The sequence below is a fragment of the Phascolarctos cinereus genome, unplaced genomic scaffold (genome assembly GCF_003287225.1).
Source record: "Phascolarctos cinereus isolate Bilbo 61053 unplaced genomic scaffold, phaCin_HiC Scaffold_2;HRSCAF=192, whole genome shotgun sequence".
NCBI lineage: Eukaryota > Metazoa > Chordata > Mammalia > Diprotodontia > Phascolarctidae > Phascolarctos > Phascolarctos cinereus.
In genome coordinates this window covers 311,836,201-311,857,570 of record NW_027555625.1, presented here as the reverse complement: position 1 = coordinate 311,857,570, position 21,370 = coordinate 311,836,201, and the positions used below count along the sequence as shown (strand labels likewise).

The window sequence follows — 21,370 nt, the reverse complement described above, 5'->3', positions numbered from 1 at the left end:
TTGCTGAATCGTAGAGGGAAGTTAGAAGAATTGGAAAGGTAGGAAAGGGCCAGGTTGTGAAGGCTTTACAAGCCAACCGTTGGGTTAATTGAGTAGGAGGGTGAAATTATCCGATTTGGCTTTTAGGAAGATCACATTAGCAGAGGAATGGAGGATGGATTGGAGTGGGGAGAGATAAGGCAGGGAGACCAACCATCAGGTAATTACAGTAGTCCAAGAATGAAGTAATGAAGGCCTTCACCAGGATATATGTGGAGAAAAGACACACACACACACACACACACACACACACACACACACATACACAAACATGCCCAAGCTATTATGAATATGGAAATGACAATATTTGGCAACAGATAGGGTGAATGCAAGTAAGGAATTGAGGATGGTGTGACTAAGAGGATTGTAGTGTTTTCTACAGTAATAGAAAAGCTTGGAAAAAGGGATAATTTTGGGGGCAGGGGTAGAAATAATGAATTCTGTTTCAGACCCGTTAAGTTTGAGATGTCAACAAGACATTCTGTTTAAGATGACCATTAGGCAGTTGATAATGCCAGTAGAAGTTAGGAGAAATGTTAAGGCTAGATAAATAGGTCTGAGAATCATCTGTATAGAGATTAAATTGAAACCAGGGATACTGATAAGACAACCAAATGAGAAAGTATAGAGCTGGGATTCTTAACTTGGGTTCCTCAGATCCATGAAGGGTCCATGAACTTGTTTAAAAATTTTTTTTATGAAAAAAATTTTGATAACTGCATTTTGGTATAAGTGGCTTCCTTTACAATCCTACATATTTTATTTTATGCATTTAAAAGTGTTATTCTGGGGGGGGAAGCTAGGTGGCAAAGTGGATAGAGCACCAGCCTTGGAGTCAGGAGGACCTGAATTCAAATCTGACCTCAGACACTTGACACTTACTGTGTGACCCTGGGCAAGTTGCTTAACCCAATCACCTCACCAAAAAGCAAAAAAAAAAAAAAGTATTACTTTAGGAATGAGTTCATAGGCTCCACTAGACAACTATGACAGAAAAAAAGTTAAGGAGAGAGAGAAGAGGGCCCAGGACAGACTGTTGGTTAGTTATGCCCACAGTTAGTGAATTTCACCTGGAGGAAGATACAGCAAAGGAGGGAGGGAAGGAGTGGTCAGACAAGTAGGAGGAGAACCAGGAGACAGCAATGTTGACCAGAGAGGAGAAGGATGATCAACAGTATCAGAGACTTTACAGGGGTCAAGAAGAATGAGTATCAATTAGAGGCTATTAGATTTGGCAGGAAGGAATCACTGGTGACTTTTCAAGAGAGCAGTTTCAAGTAAATTATATCAGAAGCTGGTGTATTATTTTGTGTTACTTTTCAAAAAATCCCTCTTTTATACTGTATGCTCGAAGACAGCAAGGAGTGACTCTAAATATTATCTCCCCTAGTGTTTAGCGTAGTATTTCTAACATAGTAGATGTATGATAAATGTTGTAGCGTTTCATTGATAAATTTAGAGAAAGAATTAATCTACACTTGCTGCTCCTCACCCATTTCCTCACTCCTCTTCCCCTTGCAATCCAGCTTTCCTGTCACCAATGATCTCTTAATTATTGAATCCAATGTCCTGTTCTAAGTCTTTAACTTCCTTGACCTTTCAGCAGCATTTCCCACTATCGATTTCTTCATTCTGGCTAGTCTGCCTTACCTTGGTTTCCATGGTATTGCTTTCTCCTGGTTCTCTTCCTATCTGTTGGAATGCCCCTTCCCAGTTTCTCTCAACAGTTCATAATCCTCCCTCTGTCTCTGATCCAGTCTGATGTACTGCTTTTGAGGGGCTTAGAAATTTCCACAGCAGGTGCAAACAGGCCAATAATACAAAAAGCAATGGGTCTTTTATGAGCACATGTTACCTCAAACAAGGGAAGGGATTTAACTTGAGATACTAGAATGAGATGGGATGTGGTGAGAGGAGGAAGAGACAAAGATCCATTGGGATCAGTGCTCTTCCTTGGAGATTACCCTTCAGTTACCATGTATAGATCTTGTTTGAATATAGTAATTTGCATATTGTCTCCTTTATTAGACTACCTGGGAGCGGGTGCCATTTTTAAATTTTGTCTTACATTGAATCCTCAGCACTTAGCAAGGTTCCTGGCACATAATAGCTACTTAGTAAGTGCTATTGAATGACTGTCACCTGAAAATCAAAGAACCCAGAAGAGTATAAGTTTTTTGAGGACAGGTGCTATTTCCTTTTTGTCTTGTGCCCAAGAAATAACCAGAGCTAGAGCTGGCCAGAGCCCAGCACTGGCACATAGTAGGCATATAATAAGTGGGTGTCGAATTGAATTGGGTTGGATTGACAAGATACATTGGATCCTGGCCTGTGGTACCACCATATACTCTGTCTCCAGGGTGCAATGTTGTCTAAAATATTTTATTTTTTCCCCAGTTACATGTAAAAACAAATTTTCACATTTGTTTAAAAAACTTTTTTAGTTCCAAATTCTCTCCCTCCCTAACTCTTCCAAGACAAGCAATCTGATATAGGTTATACATGGACAGTAATGCAAAACATATCTCCAAGTTAGTCATGCTGTGAAAGAAAACACAGACCAAAAAAAATCCAAGAAAAATAAAGTAAAGAAAGGGTATGCTTCAGCCTGCATTCAGACTCCATCAGTTCTTCCTCTGGAGATGGATAGCATTTTTCGGTATAAGTCTAGGCTTTTTCTTTGGTCATGGCTTTCAGATGGTTCCACAATTCTTAAGCTGTCTTTTCTAAATCTATTTTCTAACTAATTCGTTTATATGATGAGATAGTTCACATTTTTTTTCTCTCTTTGAAATGCAGATCTAGTAGTGACAGTGCTTGATCAAGCCCTTGGGGCATAGTTCGAAATTGCTCTGTATAATGGTTGAATCGGTGTGCCACTTCACCAACGGCGCATTAGTGGCTCAGTTTTCCCATATCCCCTCTGACATCAGTCATTTTCCTTTTCTGTCATATTAGTCAATCTGACAGGTATAAGGTGGTAGCTCAGAGCTGTTTTAATTTGCATTTCTGTAATCAATAGTGCTTTTGAGCATTTTTTATATGACTATAGGGAGCTTTGATTCCTTTCTCCAAAAACTTCCTCTGGTTTATTGTTTCTTGATGGCTCATTGCATCTGTAGCTTTTGCACATCCAATTCTAATTTTTAAGGAATTATTTTCTTCCTGTACCTCCTTTTCCATTTGCCCAATTCTACTTTTTAAGGAGTTCTTTTCTTCAATGAATTTTTGTTCCTCTTTTTCTATATGCCCAATTCTGTTTTTTAAGGAGTTCTCTCCAGTGAAATTTTGTATATCTTTTTCCATTTGGCCAAATCTACTTTTTCAAGGCATTCTTCTCTTCATTGGATTTGTGTGCCTCTTTCTACCATTTGGTCTATTTTGTTTCTTAAGGTGTTATTTTTTTCAGTTTTTTTGTGTGTGTGTGCCTCCTTTACCAAGCTGTTGACTCTTTTTTTTCGTGATTTTCTTGTATTACTCTCATTTCTCTTTCCAATTTTCCTCTACCTCTCTTCCTTGATTTTTAAAATCCTTTTTTGAGCTCTTCCATAGCCTGAGACCAATTTGTGTTTTTCTCTGAGGTTTTCGATGTAGGAGTTTTGACTTTGTTGTCTTCTTTTGAGTGTATGTTTTGATCTTCCTGTCACCATAATAACTTTCTGCTGTTTGCTCATTTTCTAGCCCATTTTTGGACTCTGTGCTAAAGTGGGGCTCTGTTTCTGGAGTGGAGGGGGCACTGTCAAAGCTTCAGGGTTTTTTTGCAGCTATTTTCAGAGATAATTCTGGGGATTTGTAAGTTTTCAGTTCTTCCAAGGTGGTATGATTTAGGGAGAGCTATGTCTACTACTCTCCTGGCCTGTGGTCTGGTTTGTGAGTGACCAGAAGCATTCTTTTCTACCCTGGAACGGGGACCAAGGTCCCAGCTTCCCTGTGGCCACAAGCTCTGGTGTGCTAGTGCTCCTCCTCACACTGGGACCCAAGACTGGGACCCAGATCCAAATACGGGAAATGCAACAGAGTCCAGCTCCTGCTGCCAGCAATGGGGCCCTTGTAATCTCATTCTGACTAGCTGTCTGGCCCCCTTACTGTCTGTGTGCTGAGAGGTCTGGAAACCGCCCCTGCTGCCACTGATTCGGATGCCCCCAAGGCCTTCTGCTGCTTTGCTGGGGCAGGCCTGTGCTAGACTGGGCTCCATTCTCACCCCAGCAGACCTTTCTTGCTGACCTTCTAGGTTGTCATTCCATCCTTTTGTGGGTTCTGTTACTCTAGAATTTGTTTTGAGGTATTATTTAAAGTTGTTCAGTGGGGATTTGGAAAGAGCTCAGGCTAGTGCTTGCCTTTTCTATACCATCTTGACTCTGTCCCAGTGCAATACTCTTCATAGCAATACCAGGGAAGAGGAGACTTCTCTAGATAAGAGACAGTCTGCCAGAAAGCCAGAGGTTTTTCTAGGCTGCCACAGTGCTCCCAAATGTTACTGTTCCCCTACACGTCATACCTCTACCTCTTTTCTTCTCTCTGTATCCTCTCTCTCTTGTTTATATCTTTCCCTCCTCTAGCTTCATTGAACTCTTCTATGTACCTGATTCCCTGATCTATATGGTTATCTCCAATCACTCCCCTGAGCTCTAGATGGCATCTCCAACTGCTGTATAATTAGAGAGGCTTGTTCTGGAAATCTACAGATTCAATTTTGTGATCTTAGGATATAAGGCTGGAAGGATAGTTAGAGTTTGTTCAACATAGCTCCTTCATTTTACAGATGAGGAAACTGAGGTTCTGAGAAAGGAAGAGACTTGGCCAAGGTCACACAAGTGATTAAATAGGTGAGAAGGGATTTGAATCTCAATGTTCTGGTTCTAAAGCCATCACTTTTTTTTGCTATAACATACTGACTCTCCTTTCTTCTACCCTTTTCATTACTCTGTGGTACTTATCCCAAATACCTTTTCAAATATTCTATTTTACTTCATGTTCTCTACCTGCCCCCCCCCCCACTCTCTAGCCAAGCCTCCCTCTCTCTGCTCTGAGTGTGGTATGCCTTGTGCTTTCTCTTCTCAGATTGATTGGCATTCTAAGCCTCCTCTCCATTTGTGGACTGAAAAGCTCTGCCTCCATGGAAGGAATTGAGGGCAGGGGAATTATATTAAAGGGTAGTTTCCAGCAACCTTGCTAAATCACAGCCTACAAGTAAACCTTAGCCCTTTGCCAAGCATGAGAAAGACTTAAAGCCTCACTGCTTAGGAGATATGATAGGAAAATTATTCCTGATGTAACAGATGGGAATCTAGTTTTAATAAGCAAAGCCAGATATGGTCCTGGAGAATATGGTTATCCAGTTGATTGGCATCTGGAGCATTTTCCAATTCTGGAGTCTGGAGGATGGATGTACTGGTGCAAACATGCTTCTGGGAGCAATGTCAAGGGGGCCTGATGTGAGAAATTTTTATTGAAAAAGTGCAGTCACAGTCCTAATATTTCAGAGCTAGAAGGGACCTTGGATAAGTTATTCTCCTTCTCTGAGACTGAGTCTCCTCATCTGTGAAATTGGGGGAGGATGGGAGGGAGGGAAGATATTCAAATACACAGCTCCTGCTTTAAGGAGCTTGCATTTTAGTGAGGCAGACAAGAAGTACATATATACACATGTAAAGGATAAACATAAAAAGAATAAATACAAATAAATAAAAGTAGTTAAATAAAATTTATTAGAAGTGTAAGCAATAAAGGAAATAAGAACAAAATCAGGCAGATTTAGGTTTAATGTAAGGAAAAACTTCCCAGTTATGAGATCTCTCCCAAAGTAGAATGTACTGTCTTTGGAGGGGTGTGTGTGTGTGTGTGTGTGTGTGTGTGTGTGCGTGCACGCGGTTCTCTCATATAAGCTCATTTTTTATTTCAGAAGTTTGCTTTACTGTTCTGGACCTCCCATCTCATTCTGTGTCCATCCTTTATACCTTTCATCCTTGTTCAACTTTTGAAATATGTTAGAGATTTTTTTCTTGATAAAGAGGCCCTCACTCTAATCCAGAGTATGTAACACTTTTGGATTATACTTCATTCTGAATTCACAATTCACAAAGAGATTGAGTGTGTTAGTACCCAGGGCTGGCAGTCTTACGAGACATAAATCCTCATTCCCCAAGTCTCATATATCACCTCACTGTGGTGTGATAGATCTTAAAATAAGCCTAGCCCCGGAACTTCACTTCTGTCAATACATTTTTACAATGGTTTAAAACAGGGCTGTGCAGATAAATGCCTTTTAACATATTAGATGATCTAGAAAAGCCTCCCTCATTTTCTTTTGCTAAATCTTTTGACAAGAGATGTGCATCTCAGATAAAGAGCTCTGTGAAGCTGCTTTTGAGATAAACATAATAATAGCAAATTACCCTCAAAGCCCAGATCTCAGGAGTTTTTCTGGTTTCCATTGTGCTTGAAAGGGCTCCTGAATGGGTCTGATTGGAGTGGGCCTTATGAAAGCATCTCGTCTACTCTCATGCTAGGCCCACATCCAAGCCATTCCAATGGTTGAATGTCTATCCTGTCCTTCAAGGATCCCAAAGGGATCCTCTAAACTTTATCACCCATTCTGGGGCTACAGGAATTCAAATGTCTGGAAATTCTACTTATCTGAGATGAATCTTTCCTTCTTTCTGGTAAAGCCCATTGGAAAATAAAGGGGTGAGGGGGAAGCTAGGTGGCACAGTGGATAGAGCACCAGCCTTGGAGTCAAGAGGACCTGAGTTCAAATCCCGCCTCAGACACATAACAATCACTAGCTGTGTGACTTGGGGCAAGTCACTTAACCCCAATTGCCACACACACACACACACACACACAAGGAAAATAAAGGACCGAGAGTGGGAAAAGCTAGGAGGAAAAATGTTGATGGGGTCCTGGGGCATAGGAAAGTAGTCAAAAGATTGAGGAAAACTATGGTTGCAGAGTTCTAAAAATCTCTTTAGTGGCACTAGCAATATCAGTTGCATACCATGGGCTCTGTGAACCAAGTCTACCTCATTTCTTTGCACTTCCTTCTCTTAGGTGTTAAGTCCTGCTGTAGGGCCATGACAGATCTCTCTGTCCCTTGTCTCGTTGTGTCATTCTTTCTTTTTCTTTCTCTTTCGTGGCAGGTGGGACATAGTGTTGTGGAAGGGTGTGATGCATGGGTTATGGAGTAAAGTCAACAAGCACTTAATCGTCTATTAGATGCTAGGTGCTATGCTAGGTGCTGGGATATATAGAGGGAATTTCAGGATGCAACATTTTCAAATATCAGAGCCAGGGTATTTCTACTAAATTTTGAAAGGGGGAATGTGCTCAGACAGTTCTATCTTCTATACCTGAGGAATATAGCCTCAATAAGTGTCTGACAGTTAATCATTCTTTGTGTTAGCATTCTCCTTGGTGGCCCAGAGAATGGATTTTGCTATGGTGATTGTCATGTACATTTGAAAGGGGGAATAATAACTCTTTTCACCCCCTTATCGAAGAGATGACAAAAGGGATAGGAAATTGATTATAGGATGAAAAGCTCAAAGAGTTGAGGTTATAGCAATCTCCATTCCTGGAAATCTCAGAAACTAATGGTAACACATTTATTTAATGCTTTACAGTTTCCTCATAATGAATCTATGAGGGAGGTAGTCCAAGCTTATTGCTCAACTTTGCATTATTTTTTAACCACCTACTAAATGTCAGGCATTGTGCTATCTGCTGCAGATAAAAAAACCAAAAAAAAAAAATCCCCCAAAACAAAAACAAAAAAAACCCAAAACCTCAAACCTGAAACAACCCAGTCTTTGCCTTCCAGGACTTTATCGTCTACATGGGGGTATAATATAAACATAGATAAGTAATTACCATTGTCAGGAAAGTCAATCTGAACTAATTTCTGAGTCATGGGTAGGAGACTAACAACTGGGGGTATCAGGAGGGGGCAACTGAACAGGGCCTTGTATGGAGGCTGGGGTAAAGAGGGAATGCATTACAGGCATGGAAGACAGCCTGGGCAAAGGCGTGGAAGTGGGAGCTGGAATGTCATGTAGGAAGAGTAGGGATTAAACAAGTTTGGCTACAATGTACAGTAATGTTTAGTGTGAGAAGAAATAACATGAGATCAATCTGGTAAGGTAAGCTGGAAAGTTTAGTTTTAGATGCCAAACAGAGAAGTGTGTATTTACTTTTAGAGACATTAAGGAGCCAGTGAAATTTTTTGAATAGGTAAGTGGTGTGGTCAGACCTGGTGCTTTTGGAGGAATACTTAAGGATGGGCATTAGACTTGAGATAGTGTCGGTTTAGTAACTCCCAAAGAAACTTGGTCTTCCTCCTTCCCTCCTTCCCCCCTTCCTTCCTTTTAAATTCCTTCCCTCCCTCCCTCCCTCCCTCCCTCCCTCCCTCCCTCCCTTCCTTCCTTCCTTCCTTCCTTCCTTCCTTCCTTCCTTCCTTCCTTCCTTCCTTCCTTCCTTCCTTCCTTCCTTCCTTCCTTCCTTTCTTCCCTCTTTTCCTTCCTCTTCCCTCCCTTTTCCTTTCCTTTCTCTCTCCTTTCCTCTTCATTTCCTCTTCCTCCCCTCCCCCCCTTTCCCTGGGCATTCAAACAGAACTGGGGCCAGGCCAAATTGCACACTCCTTTTGCACTTGACAATTGGCCAGACACTTTCTTGAGCAGTCATCAGTATCTTCAGGATACCTGCAGGGCAAGAAATCAGACATGCACAGCAAACAAGGCCCGGGGAGGGCACCTGAATTGCTCAGAACCCTGGTGCATGAGTAAGTTGCCAGTCATTTCAGGACTCTCACAACTAATAAGGAGCTTCACATGTGGGGAGTCTGAAGGTCACGGGGCCCTGGCAGTGCTGGGAAGCTGCCCGTGGCCCGCGTTGCACCCTGCCGCTCCCCTCTGCTGAGGGCCAAAGAGGGCTCAGTGGGGGCCGTTTCCCCGTCCTGCGCCGGCCTCATTAATCGCCGCTGCCAGTGCCTCCCCGGCGTGCCGCCCAGGCAGCCCTCTCGCTGGGAAGGTAGGATGCGGGAGCTCGCTGCCCGCTGCTGCTTCTGGAGGGGAAGAAAGGAGGGGCGGGGCGTGGGGTGTGTGTGTGATTTTTCAGGTTCATTGCCTTCGCTTTACGGGGCGCTCCCTAAAAGCTCATATGGCTTTGCTACCTTTGAGGCGAATTTGGCACAGGAAACACTGTGGCAGTAGAAACAGCTCAGAGCTCCTAGGGAACAGTGCCTGACATCATCAAAGCACTTTCCAAACCTAATTAATCTCCAACCGGCTGAGTGAGGTGGGAGGATATTAGTCATTACCAGCATGAAGCTGTGGTATTTTTGTTTTGCTGCAGAACAACCTGCCCCACGCCCCCCCCCCCCCCCCCCCGGGAAAGCAAGAGAGGCCCAGGGGTGGTGTACCTGAGGTCACGGGGGCAGTGAGGATGCGGCAGAAAGAATTCTAAGGGCTCCTTTCCTCCAGGCTCTGCCTCAGCTGGTAACCCTGCGTGGTACCCACTCTAAGGCCGGCTCCTTAATCTGGAATTCAAGGCCTGTTCCAGTCTAACCTCAATCTACCTTTTCAGCCTTGGGTGAAGGATGTCAGATTTTTTTTTTGTCTTTGCCCTGCCACTAACAAGCCATGTAACCTTGGGAAAATAATTTTCCTTCTCTGGAACTTTGCTTCTTTATCTGTAAAATAAGGGACCTAGAAAGGTCTCCTCCACCAGTAGCTTTCTATGCTCTATGAGAAATTCAGGTGGCGCAACACTGGGCCCCGAGTCAGGAAGACCAGAGTTCAAATCCAGCCTCAGATAGTTACTAGCTTTATGCTGTGTGACACTGGGCAAGACATTTAAACTGCTTGCCTCAGTTTCCCCAACTGTAAATGAGAATAATAAGAGCACCAGTCTCCCAGGGTTGTTAGGAGACTCAAATGAGTTAATATTTATAAAGCACTTAGAACAATGCCTGTCATGTTGTATCATAAATGCTTATTTCCTTCCTGCTGTCCCCCTTCCCCTTTACTTCTGTTGTCTTCCTACTCATCTACTTCCAGTCCCTGAAATGTGCCTCATGCTTTTTGTCTTTACCTGTATAATTCTCTTTTTCTCCTTGGCACAGTATTCCCTCCCCTCCAGTCCCTCCGTCCCATCCTCTTATAGTAGCTCAAACAACACCATCCCTTTGGATCTAGCTCAGGCCCCTCTGGCTTTGTGAAAACACTCCTGACCTGTTCAGGCCAAAATGATCTCTACGATAAAATGGGGTCTCTCTTCTCAGAAAGCTCATGGTTTGGATGGAAACAGGGAGAGGGAAGAGATAAAATACTTGGTGTTGTCCAAGTTCAAAATGGGTGGTAGGGTTGGGACAGTCACTGCTGCTGGAGGTTCCAAGGAAGGGAAGATCTGTGTGGGCTGGAGGTGATCAGTGAAGATCTTCACAGAGGAGAGGGTGTTTAAGCCAGACCTTAAAGGATGCCTGCTTCTCAGACCTTACATTTACCAGCCAGCTGTGTGACCCTGGGCAAGTCATGTAGCCTTTTCTGAGACTTAGTTTCTTTATTTGAAAATTGAGGATAGTAATAATCGCATTATATATTGGCCCCATTGGATCATAGATTTAGAGTTGAGGAAGACATCTAGTCTAACCTCATTTTAGTGATGAGAAAACTGAGGCCAATAGTGACGTTAAGGACTGAGGTCGTGGACAACGTTCATTACCCAGATAGTAAATATTAGAGGTGGGATTTGAACTCGGACCCTCTCCATGAGTATTAGTGATCTTTCTACTGAACCATATTGCCTTGTTGGGTTGGTATATAGAAATGTGTTTCTCTTTAGCCCTTTTCTACTCCCTTCCATCCTCTCTCCCTGTCTCTGCTCCACCATCTCTCTGTTTCTGTTCACCTCCTTTTTCCCTTTTTTTCTCCCTCTACTGTCTTATAGAATGTATACTCCTTAAGAGTAGAGATTGGACATTTTTCTTTTTCTTTTTTTTTTTTTTTGGTATCACTAGTGTCCTGGTGGGAGACATTGGATAGAGTGCCAGGCCTGGAGTAAGGAGGACCTGAGTTCAAATCTGACCCTGGAACTTACTAGTTGTATGACCCTGGACAAGTCATTTCACCCCATTTGTCTCAGTTTCCTCATCTGTAAAATGAGCTGGAGAAAGAAATGGTAAACCACTCCAGTATCTGTGCCAAGAAAACCCCAAATGGGGTCATGGAGAGTTGGACGTGACTAAAACGACTCAACAATTACAACACAAAAATTATCCTGGTGCACAATAGGTTCTGCTGAGTAAATCTTCTGTTTCTCTCTCTCTCTCTCTCTCTCTCTTTCTTATTTCTTTCTCTCCTGTTTCTGTCTTTCCTCTCCTCTTCTTTCCTCTCCTCTCCGTCTCTGTCTCTCTGTCTCTCTTGTCCCAATTCACTACTTCATAGGATCAGAGAATTTAAAGCTAGGAGAGACCTTAGGTATTATCCAATCCTTTCCACTTACATTTTTCATGAGGAAACTAAGGCCCAAGGAGGAAAAGTAATGCCAAGTAGCAGAGTTAGGATTTCACCCCAGATTCTCTGGCACCAAATCTAGTTCTTTTTTCCAATACTTGATGATGGCTACACACCCATTTCCTTGATCTACTTGACTTTGGTGTTTACTCTTTCAGTTTGAATTCAGATAGGGTTAGTTATTTTTTTCTTCCTGGACTACAGAAAACTTTTGAAGAAGAACAGTTCTGCCTTCATTTGCCACTTTGCTCACTGTCAACAGGGCCTGCAGGTGCCAGTAAGCTAAGTTCACTGCCAGGGGCCAGCCCCAAGAATTCATTGGCCTCTGTTTGCCAGATGGCGAAGACAGAAATTGGTTTACAGACTCAGGCCTGGACTCCCTCTTTTCTCATTTGGGAATGACAATGCAGACCCAAAGGAGGCAAAATCAGCTCAGCTCCTTTGCCTCCAAATCCAATTTTCTTTCTATTATGCCATGTTTGTAATGACCTTGCATAAGGATCATAGAATTTAGAGCTGCAAGTGACCTTATAAATTGTCTAGAATATACCCCACTCCTGTTATACAGATAAGGAAGCCGAGGCCCAAAGAGGGAAAATTAGTTGCCCAATGTCACACAGGTAATAAGTGGCAGAGCTGAGATTGATAAGGTACTGCAGCATGCCCTTGTCAATGTGATTAAGATGAGCATCAAATATGATATATAAAATAATTAGACAAACGTTTACTATGTGCCCTGCTTCCTGCCCAGCACTTTACTCAATGCCATGGATATTATAAGGAAATTTAAAATTTATCCTTACCCACAAGAAACCTAGCATCTATCTGGGTAAGCCATAATCAGAAGACAAGTTAAATAGCTGTGAGAGTTAAATATAGGGTATAGCTTTAGAACTGGAAGAGGTCTTGCAGTTCATCTGGTGTCCCCCTTTTTATATCATAGAAAAGGAAATGAAAGTAACTTGCCCAAGGACGAGCAGTGAGTTGTCTGATCTGGGATGGAGTTTGGGGCTCCAGCTCGCTATGGTTTAGGTTCATTGAGAAGACCCTTATGATGGATGAAGACCTTGGAGGATGGGAAAAGGGTGTGTGTGTGTGTGTGTGTGTGTGTGTGTGACACCAGCAAGGACAGCATGAGAAAAGACACAGAGGTAAGCCAGAGCTTGGCATAGTAGTATATCAGGGCCTGGAAGAGATGTGCTCCTACTGGTCGTCAGAGAATTCTAGGGGATAGAATGTCAGATAAAACAACTTTTGAAATACATGAATTTACAAAAAGCCGTGTTTCTGAGGAATGGCCACTGAGACTCATCGGTAGTCTTACTAGTTAGTATTGTGCTTGTGATGGATGAAACCTCATAGCTAGCAAAGCCACATCATTTTTTTCTGGGTTTTTGGAGAGAAACCTAAGAACTTATGCAAAATTGATATTTAAATTTCGTGGGCAATTGAAAGGCTGTCTGGGGCCTTGTGATGAGCCCACTCAACTTAGAAAGTTGGGAAACCTGGGTTCAAAACCTGGTCCTGATAGTGGTTGTGTGACCCTGATCAAGTCAATGTAATTTCTCTAAGCCTCAATTTCCTTATCTGTAAAATAATATCCTTGAATGACCTGTTTCAGAAGGTTGTGGTGAGGAAAATGCTTTGACATACTATAGACATGAAAACATTTATTATGGAAAATAGGACCAGCTTCGACCTTTTTAAAAATTAAAATTCAAACCTTTTGGTTTTGTTTCTGAATATATCCCTCCCCTGTCCCCTGCCTAAGGAGTCATCCCTTGTAACATGAAATTAAAAAAAAAAAACCAGAGGAGAAAGAAAAAGCTGTTCGACATAATTACTTACCTGAGGCTGACAGCAGATGCCATAATTTCTACCTATGCAAAGAAGGAAAGGAAGACGGTTTTTTTTTTCATCTTTTCTCTGGGCCCTAGAAACTATGATCTTGGATTGAATTTTGCCCTGACATCCAAACCATTCTCAAGTCATACCCTGAATAATATTTTCATTCTGTATTCAGATATGTGTTCTTTGGGGCTCCATTTGCAGGTGCTGTGGATTCTGCTAATCTGACTGTCATAAAAAATTCTCCTCCTTCCCACTTTGTGCTTAGTGCTTTTTTGAGGCTGAGGATTCTGAAAAGATCTAGGCCTTGGTGACCAGATCATTCACAGAGATAGCGATGGCTGAGTCTAAAAGATTTTGTTTTGTTTTTTTCCTTTGTCATAGATATAAGCGTGTGTCCCAGAAAGCTTGTGAGGCATGGGGGAAATGTTGTCCTTTCAAGATCGTTATCTAATATGACAGACTACATAGTGGTATCCAATCCAATCTGGCAAGCATTTATTAAGCACCTACTATGTGCAAAACATTGTCCTAGGCACAGGCAATGAAAAGACAAAACATTGTTTTATAAAAGTCTCTGCCCTCAAAGAACTTGAGGTATAATGGAATGTACTATATAGACTGGGACCTAGGAGTTTTGTTGTTTAGTCATTTCTCATTCTTGGCAACCCTATTTGGGGTTTTCTTGGCAAAGATACTGGAGTGGCTTGCCATTTATTTCTCCAGCTGATTTTACAAAGGAGGAAACTGAAGGCAAACAGGGTCAAGTGACTTGCCCAGGGACACAGCTAGTGTCTGAGGCTGGATTTGAACTTAGGAGGATGAGTCTTCCTGATTCTAAGTCAGTGGTCTCTCCACTGGGCCACCTGGCTGCCCCAAGGCAGGACTTAGACTTCAGGAAAATCATGTCACCTCTCTGGACCTAGGATTCCTTATCTGTAAGCTGAGGGAGTTGGGTTTAGATTAATTTTGAGGACTCTTTCAGCTCTTAAAGTGGTGATCCTATGATAAATGTCATAGGAAAATTATCTTGCTCATGGTTGGAGTCTTTTCATTCCCATGACAAAGGGGAAATTGGGAAGCAACATGACTAATGAGGGCTGAACGATATCTGAAAATGACTGGCTTCATGGTAACAGTTGATGGTGCGGTCAGTGGAGAAATAACTCTCAGCAGATTTCAGGTGCCCACATCAGATCTTGGAAACAGTTATTTTTAGAGAAGAAGCAGCTGAGAATTTTCTAGTTTTCCAGCCACAAGCACACTGGTCCACTGAGATCTGACTGCATAATAAACTAAGCTTCCCGATTGTTATGGAAGACATGAGTCCAAAGCTCTCTTGGGAACTCCTGCTCTTGGGCCTGTAGGTAGTGCTGACATCAGGTGGTTCAGTTGCATTAGCCAAGCTCATGTTTGTTGCCTGAGGCCCCCCAGCAAGGAGGTGGTTCCTATTGATTAATCTTTCATGTAATCAAATTGCATCTGTACTTGTACCGGGTACCACAAACATCCCTGTCTGTTGCTATAGTGATTCCGTGAGTACACTTCAGTGCTCGAAAAATGTAATATTATATATACACATATGTGTATGTATGTAAGCATATACATATATATCTATCTATCTACATATACACATATGTGTATGTATGTAGGCATATACATATATATCTATCTACATATACACATATGCATATATGTGTATATACTTTCACAAGGAGGAACTTTCAAGTGCAAAACTTGGATTACTAGGTTTCTATGTTTTACTTTAGGAAGATACTTGTACCAGTGGAATCTTTCTCTTAAAAGTTCTTCTCTTCCCTTTCCCTTTATCCTCTTTAATCCTTGTTTTCTTCCTTCTTTCTTTTGGGGGATCATAGGATTTTAGCCCAGCCTCCCACCCCATATAAGGATCCTAGCCATAATAACCCAATCTGGTGGTCATTCACTCTCTTCTAAAACATTTTCACTGGCAGTGATCCTGGTACCCAGATATGAGGAGTCCATTCTGTTACTGGATGGCTGTCATTAGGGTCAGTTAAAAGTAATGATAGCTGACACTGACATAGTGCTTTAAGTTTTGCAGAATGTTTAAATTCTCTCACTTGATTCTTGACAGTCATATGAAAAAAGTGCTATAGATTTTATATTCATTTTACAAATGAAGAAACTGAGGTTCAGAAAGGTTAAGTGACCTGTCATCACTATGTGGCTGTTAGAAGGGGAATTTGAATCCAAATTTTTTTTTGTGATTTCAGGGCCTATGCTCATTCCAATACAAATAAATGGGCCTCTGTGCAGTGGTCTGTCACTGTGCTGAGGGAGCTCAGCCTTAAGGAGTTTGCCATCTAGTGTATCACCTGATGACCCACAGATTCTTGGAGTTGGAAGGGACCTTTAGTCAGCTAGGTAGTACAGTGGACAGATAGAGCATTGGGCCTGGAGTCAGAAAGATCTGAGTTCAAATCCAGTCTCAAATACTTGTTAACTGTATGACCCTGGGCAAATTCATTTAGCCTCTGTCTTCTCAGTTTCCTCAATCATAAAATGGGGATAATAATAGCATATACCTCACAGGGTTGTTGGGAGGATCAAATGAGATAATGTTTGTAAAGTGCCTAGCATGGTATTTGGAACATGCTAGGTGCTTAATAAATGCTTGCTTCCTTCCCCTTCCCTCTCTAGTCCAACCAATATTTAAATAAGAACACTCCTTCTATAATGCACCTATCAAGCAGTCATCCAGCCTTCACTGAAGGAGAACCTCCTATTTCCTAAGGTACCCTTTCACTTCTGAGGAGCTCTGTTAGGAAGTTTGCTTACATGGGGCACAGATCTGAATCACTGCAACTTCTGCCCATCTCTCTTGGCTCTGCCCTCTGGGACGAACCTTTTTCTGGGTCTTAAAACATTTTATTAGAAATGTGATGAAGTCACTTTAAATCAATTTCACAAGTCTCTGTGGCTGCCACATTGTCATCTAGCTTTTAGTCTTCTGGTAATGAGCCTCTTGACACTTAGACAGACTGTCCCTTAGATAGTAGTCATTGTGTCAGTAGGATTAACTTCAAAGTGCCTAGAACTTTGGAATCTGATGAATATTTCAATCCATTTGCTTAGCCTCTGAGAATTCAGGGGAGGCTAGTTGTTCATCCATCCATCCATCCATCCATCCATTCATCCATTCGTGCTTGAACTCAGATCTTCTTGACTACAAGTCCAATCAATACCCTATTCACAGCACCACCTAGCAATGATCATCCTACCATGACTTCAAGACTTGCTCTTCCTTTGTTGTTATCAATGGTACAGTAATTATCAGGAATGTTTCTCCAAATTACCTTTTATTAGACACACCATAGACACTATGACCAACCTTTAATCTCAATGCCCACTCTATCAAAGCTGGTCCTTCAATAAATTCCATAGTTTGGCCATCAGTACTTGTTAATCCAACTAAAATAGTCATAAAAATAGCTACTAACTGGAGTTGGCTAGGGCAGATTCCTGTCTATATTTTCCATTCTCTCTGCCTAAAATTTAATTTGTGACCAGTGTCTTTTTCTGTTATTCTGTAGGAGCTTGAGTTTTTTAAGTTAGAGGACAAAAGTTTGAGTACCAGTTCTGACTTTTCTAGCTAAGGGAACCTGGGCCAGGCATTTAATTTCTTTGAGCCTCACTTTTCTTCTCTGTAAAGTGGGAACAATAAAGCACTCGCCACCTACCTCACTGGGTTCTTGTAAGGAAAGTATATTAAAAAACACAAAGCACTCAAGTGGTAGTTATTATATCAGTATTAAGGTTGTTCTGTCTCTTTCACCATGATGTTCCTTTGCTGACCTCTTCTTAGTACAGGTAGGTGAGTGTAACTTGCCCGAAGACATATACCTCCTCTCCATTGATGTGCACTGACATCATGTTCTTCTTCTACAATATTTAAGCTCACTGAAAAAGTGGGACCTGGCGTGAGAAAGCTTCCTTTTGCTAGGGGTAAGAAGTGTATCTTTGTGTAGGTGGATGCTAGGCACGGAGTCAAAATACAACTTCGAGGTCCATTTTCATCACTAGCTATGTGTCCTTGAATAGGTAATCTTGCTTCTCTGGATCTCAGTTTCTCTCTCTCTTCTCTAAGGTCCCTTCTAGTAAGAAAATGCTTTTCTGTGAAGAGTATTCAATTTAGAGCCAAGAGATGTAGGTTTGAATTCTGACTCCGGCACTAGCTATGTGTCCATGGGCAAGTCCTTTCACCTTACTGTTTCCTCATTTGTCAAATAGGAACAATAATCCTTGTGCTACTGATGTTACAGGCCTGTTATGGGGGAAAGTGCACTATGAAGTTTGAGGTAATGTAGAAATCTAGGCTGTTGTTATGTGAACTGCTACGGAACTCATCCCCCCCCTCAAAAAAAACCCAAAAACCAAAGCCGAACAGCCTAACAAATAAGCTAAGAAACCTCCTTGGAAAACAACCAATCAACCCTTAAGTTGGGTACAACAGTTCTATGAAATCCAGTTCTCAGAATAATAAATGAATTACATAGTATGAGCCCTGATTAATAGTATTATGTGCCTTGATAATCTTTTACCTGTAGGAAATAGAGAAATTCAGCATATAAGAGGTTGCCTATAGTTTAGTACAGGGGTGGGGAACCTGTGGCCTTGAGGCCACATGTGGCCTTCTAGGTCCTCGGGTGCGGCCTTTTGACTGAGTCCAAGTTTTACAGAACAAATCCTTTTATTAAGGGGATATGTTCTGTGAAATTTGGATTCAGTCAAAGGGCTGCACTTGAGGACCTAGAGGGCCACATGTGGCCTCAAGGCTGCAGGTTCCCCACCGCTGGTCTAGTAAATGTTTCTTTGATCAAGAAAATTTGAGGAATGCTGGGCTGCACTGGCAAAGGAAATACAGAATGATTTGCTGTTATTCAGTGGCTTGTGTCTCTGTCTTCAATACTATTCACAAGTGACTCTCCCAGGGAGATTTTGTTTGTCTTGGTAATCTCTTGCAGATTCAAGGGCACAGTTTAGGAAGGAGGCATTTTCCACTGAACAACTGCTTTTTCTTTTTGAATAAACCTAAAAAACTGCAGCCCTGAAAAAAATTTTCCCTTCCCTTTGCCAAGTGTATTTTGTTTTGATGAGTAGTTTCAAAGGCCTTAGCAAGTGAGAAGAGGCATTAGAGACCACCTAGTTCAACTCCTTCACTTAGGAGAGGAGGAAAGTGAGGCCCAAAGGGGTAAAGCAGATTCCCCAAGGTTACACAAGTGGAAAGTAGCAGAGCTGGGTTTTGAGCTTAGATCCTTTGCCTTCACATCCAATGCTCTTTCTGTTATTACACCAAACTTCCTGTTTCCAAGCCAGGTACCTCTTTGTTCAGTTACCCTTTCAAGGGGAACATATCGAGGAACACCAAAGAGGAGATAATATGGAAAGCAACAGTAAGTAAGTAGGAAATGTCTCTTTCCCAAGCTTGCAAGGGATTTGCAAAGTCATGATTTTAGCTACCTATCCCTTCATTATTGCTACTATCCTTTCACATCCAAGATTCTATAAACCTCCCTCCAGGCCCATGGTACCTGCTGGCCTGAAGCTTCTTCCTTATCATATCTTTCTCCACCCTTTGTATAAGCCACCTCTGTGGACAGACAGGCAGACAGGCAGGTCCTTCTCTCTACAAGACTCACATCTGTCTTCTGGGCAATGGTTGCAGTGCATGCAGCCTTTGCTGCCCTCTTTCAAGATCTGTTTTTTTTTTTAGGGGGGAGGGGTCCTTTTGCTTTTCAAATTGGTGCAAAATGCAGTGTCATGTCAGCAGCAGGGCTGCTGAAGCTGCACTGTGATCTACGCATTCACTGGGGGCCTGCCCAGAGAAATCATTATAGTGGTTTGCTCTTACTGGGTCTTGGCTAACCACCTTCTGTGCAGCGTGTGAGAAATAAGTGCTTCTCCCCATAGGCTTTTTCAACCTTCTGCTGTTACAAGGCAACTTGGAAAATGACCTTTCAGAAGCCAAACCATGATATGGAGTCTTTCTCACTTCCAGCCCCTGCCCCATACTATCTCCCTCCAGCTGTGAATGCCTCTCTACCATCCCCTCCCTTCCAACTGACTTGGTATTTTTTGAAAATGTATTTATGTAATCCAAGTCTCCAGCCTGGATCATTGTATGAGATTCTTCTTATTGGTAGAGGGAATGATGATTGAAGCTGCACAACTTCATGAGGGGCAGAGTTAACATGACAGCTTGAGGTAGACATTATTCTTGCTTTCCTACTTTGAGAGAACACACTTGGCTCTCTCTGCTTGTCTGCAGCTTCACAAAATCCTTGTCTCTCTCCAGATTTCTCTCCAAAGATGAGGTGGGAAATGCTGTGCTGGAAAAATGTTTAACATTGAGGGGGAATCATACACATGACACACTTGGAAGTTCAATCTGCATTCACATTTTCCCCATCATTTTTTAAAGTCCAGGCAATCAACAAAACAAGTAAATCAAGCTCTGACTTATAGCACTTGCTGATTTCCAAAGTGTAAATGCTCACATTGAAAATTTAACAAGCAGTTCTCTTGAGCCAGTTTGAGACAGCTCCAGTACAACCATGTTCTGGAACCAGGCATATCCTCTTCTCTCCCAAGGTCTCCCAGGAGTTTCCTCTCCTTAGATTTTGTACCACTTCTGTCCCTCACACAGCCTTGAATTGTTGAATCTTCATTTTCTCCACCAATGATGAGAGTCTTTTGCCAATGATCTAGGACTGGGACCTGGATTACATTCACACACACACACACACACACACGCACGCACACGTTGTCACTCCTGGTAGTAAACTCCTGAAGGGCAAGGACTGTTTCACATTTGGCCTTTATTCAAAGTACTGAATATAATGCTTGTAATATAGTAGGTGCTTAATAAATACTTACCAATTGATTATAACTCCAATTTCTATAGTATTTTAATATTTGTCAATTGCCTTCCTCATAATAAACCTGTGAGGTAAATACCTTGCAAACTTTTAATTGCTGTGTAAATGTTAGCTGCTATGATTAGTTTTAAGATTATTTTCCCAATTTATAAATAAAGAAACTGAGGCTCAGAGAAATTAAGTGACTTGCCCAGGGCCACACTCTTATTGTCTTAGGTAAAATGAGATCTCTTAACTCCAGGTACAATGCATTCTTTTTTTTTTGGCTAGGCAATGGGGTTAAGTGACTTGCCCAGGGTCACACAGCTAGTAAGTATCAAGTGTCTGAGACCAGATTTGAACTCAGTTCCTCCTGATTCCAGGGCAGGTGCTCTATCCACTGTGCCACCTAGTTGCCCCAGGTCCAATGCACTTTTGACTATACTCTGTACTTTACCTGCTAATAAATTTTTTCCTTTGTCTGTGGAATGACACAAAAATTCCCCACCCTGGCATTCAAAGAACTTTGTGATTTGACCCCAGCCTACCTTCACAGTCTTATTATCCACTAAACCCTTACATAAACTTTTGACTGTAGCCCAACTGATCCACTCTTTTCCCCATGTATATGTCTTGTGCTTCCCCTCTTCTGTACCTTTGCTCATGACATGTTCCTTGTTTGAGATGCTGTCCCTTTAGCTTTCCTTTGATTCTAATCCTATCCTTCCTTCAAGGTCATATTCCACCTCCTCTGTGAAATCTGCTCCCCCCCCCATCAAACCCATACTAGGATGTTTACTCTCTGATGCAGACAACTGGTTTCTTACTGGGTTCCCCTAGTAGACTGTTAGCTTGTTAAGAATAGGAACCTGTTGTACTTAAAATAGGAGTTCGGGGTAATCAAAGGAGTACCCCTGATATCTAGGAGATGACCCTGGAGGCCTATCCCCACACATACTCCATGGAGTGATAATATTCATTGGAGTCTTTCTGATTGTTTGGACTTGAGCCTGCTGGTTTTATCCCATGAACACCAAAGGGGCTTGATTACCTTCATTGCCTAGTTTTCTTTATCAT

At 42.0% G+C, this 21,370-nt stretch overlaps 1 long non-coding RNA gene across 1 annotated transcript in view; it reads right to left on the bottom strand.

Annotated features, from left to right (window-relative positions):
- The window catches only part of LOC110211368 (uncharacterized), a 72,932-nt gene extending 53,819 nt beyond the window's left edge, over window positions 1-19,113 (bottom strand). The window contains exons 1-2 of the long non-coding RNA XR_013484779.1: window positions 18,968-19,113; window positions 13,395-13,426 (exon numbers count right to left, since the gene is read on the bottom strand). This is a non-coding gene — a long non-coding RNA (uncharacterized LOC110211368). The remainder of the gene's footprint in view (window positions 1-13,394; window positions 13,427-18,967) is intronic.
- Between the last annotated feature and the right edge of the window lie 2,257 nt (window positions 19,114-21,370).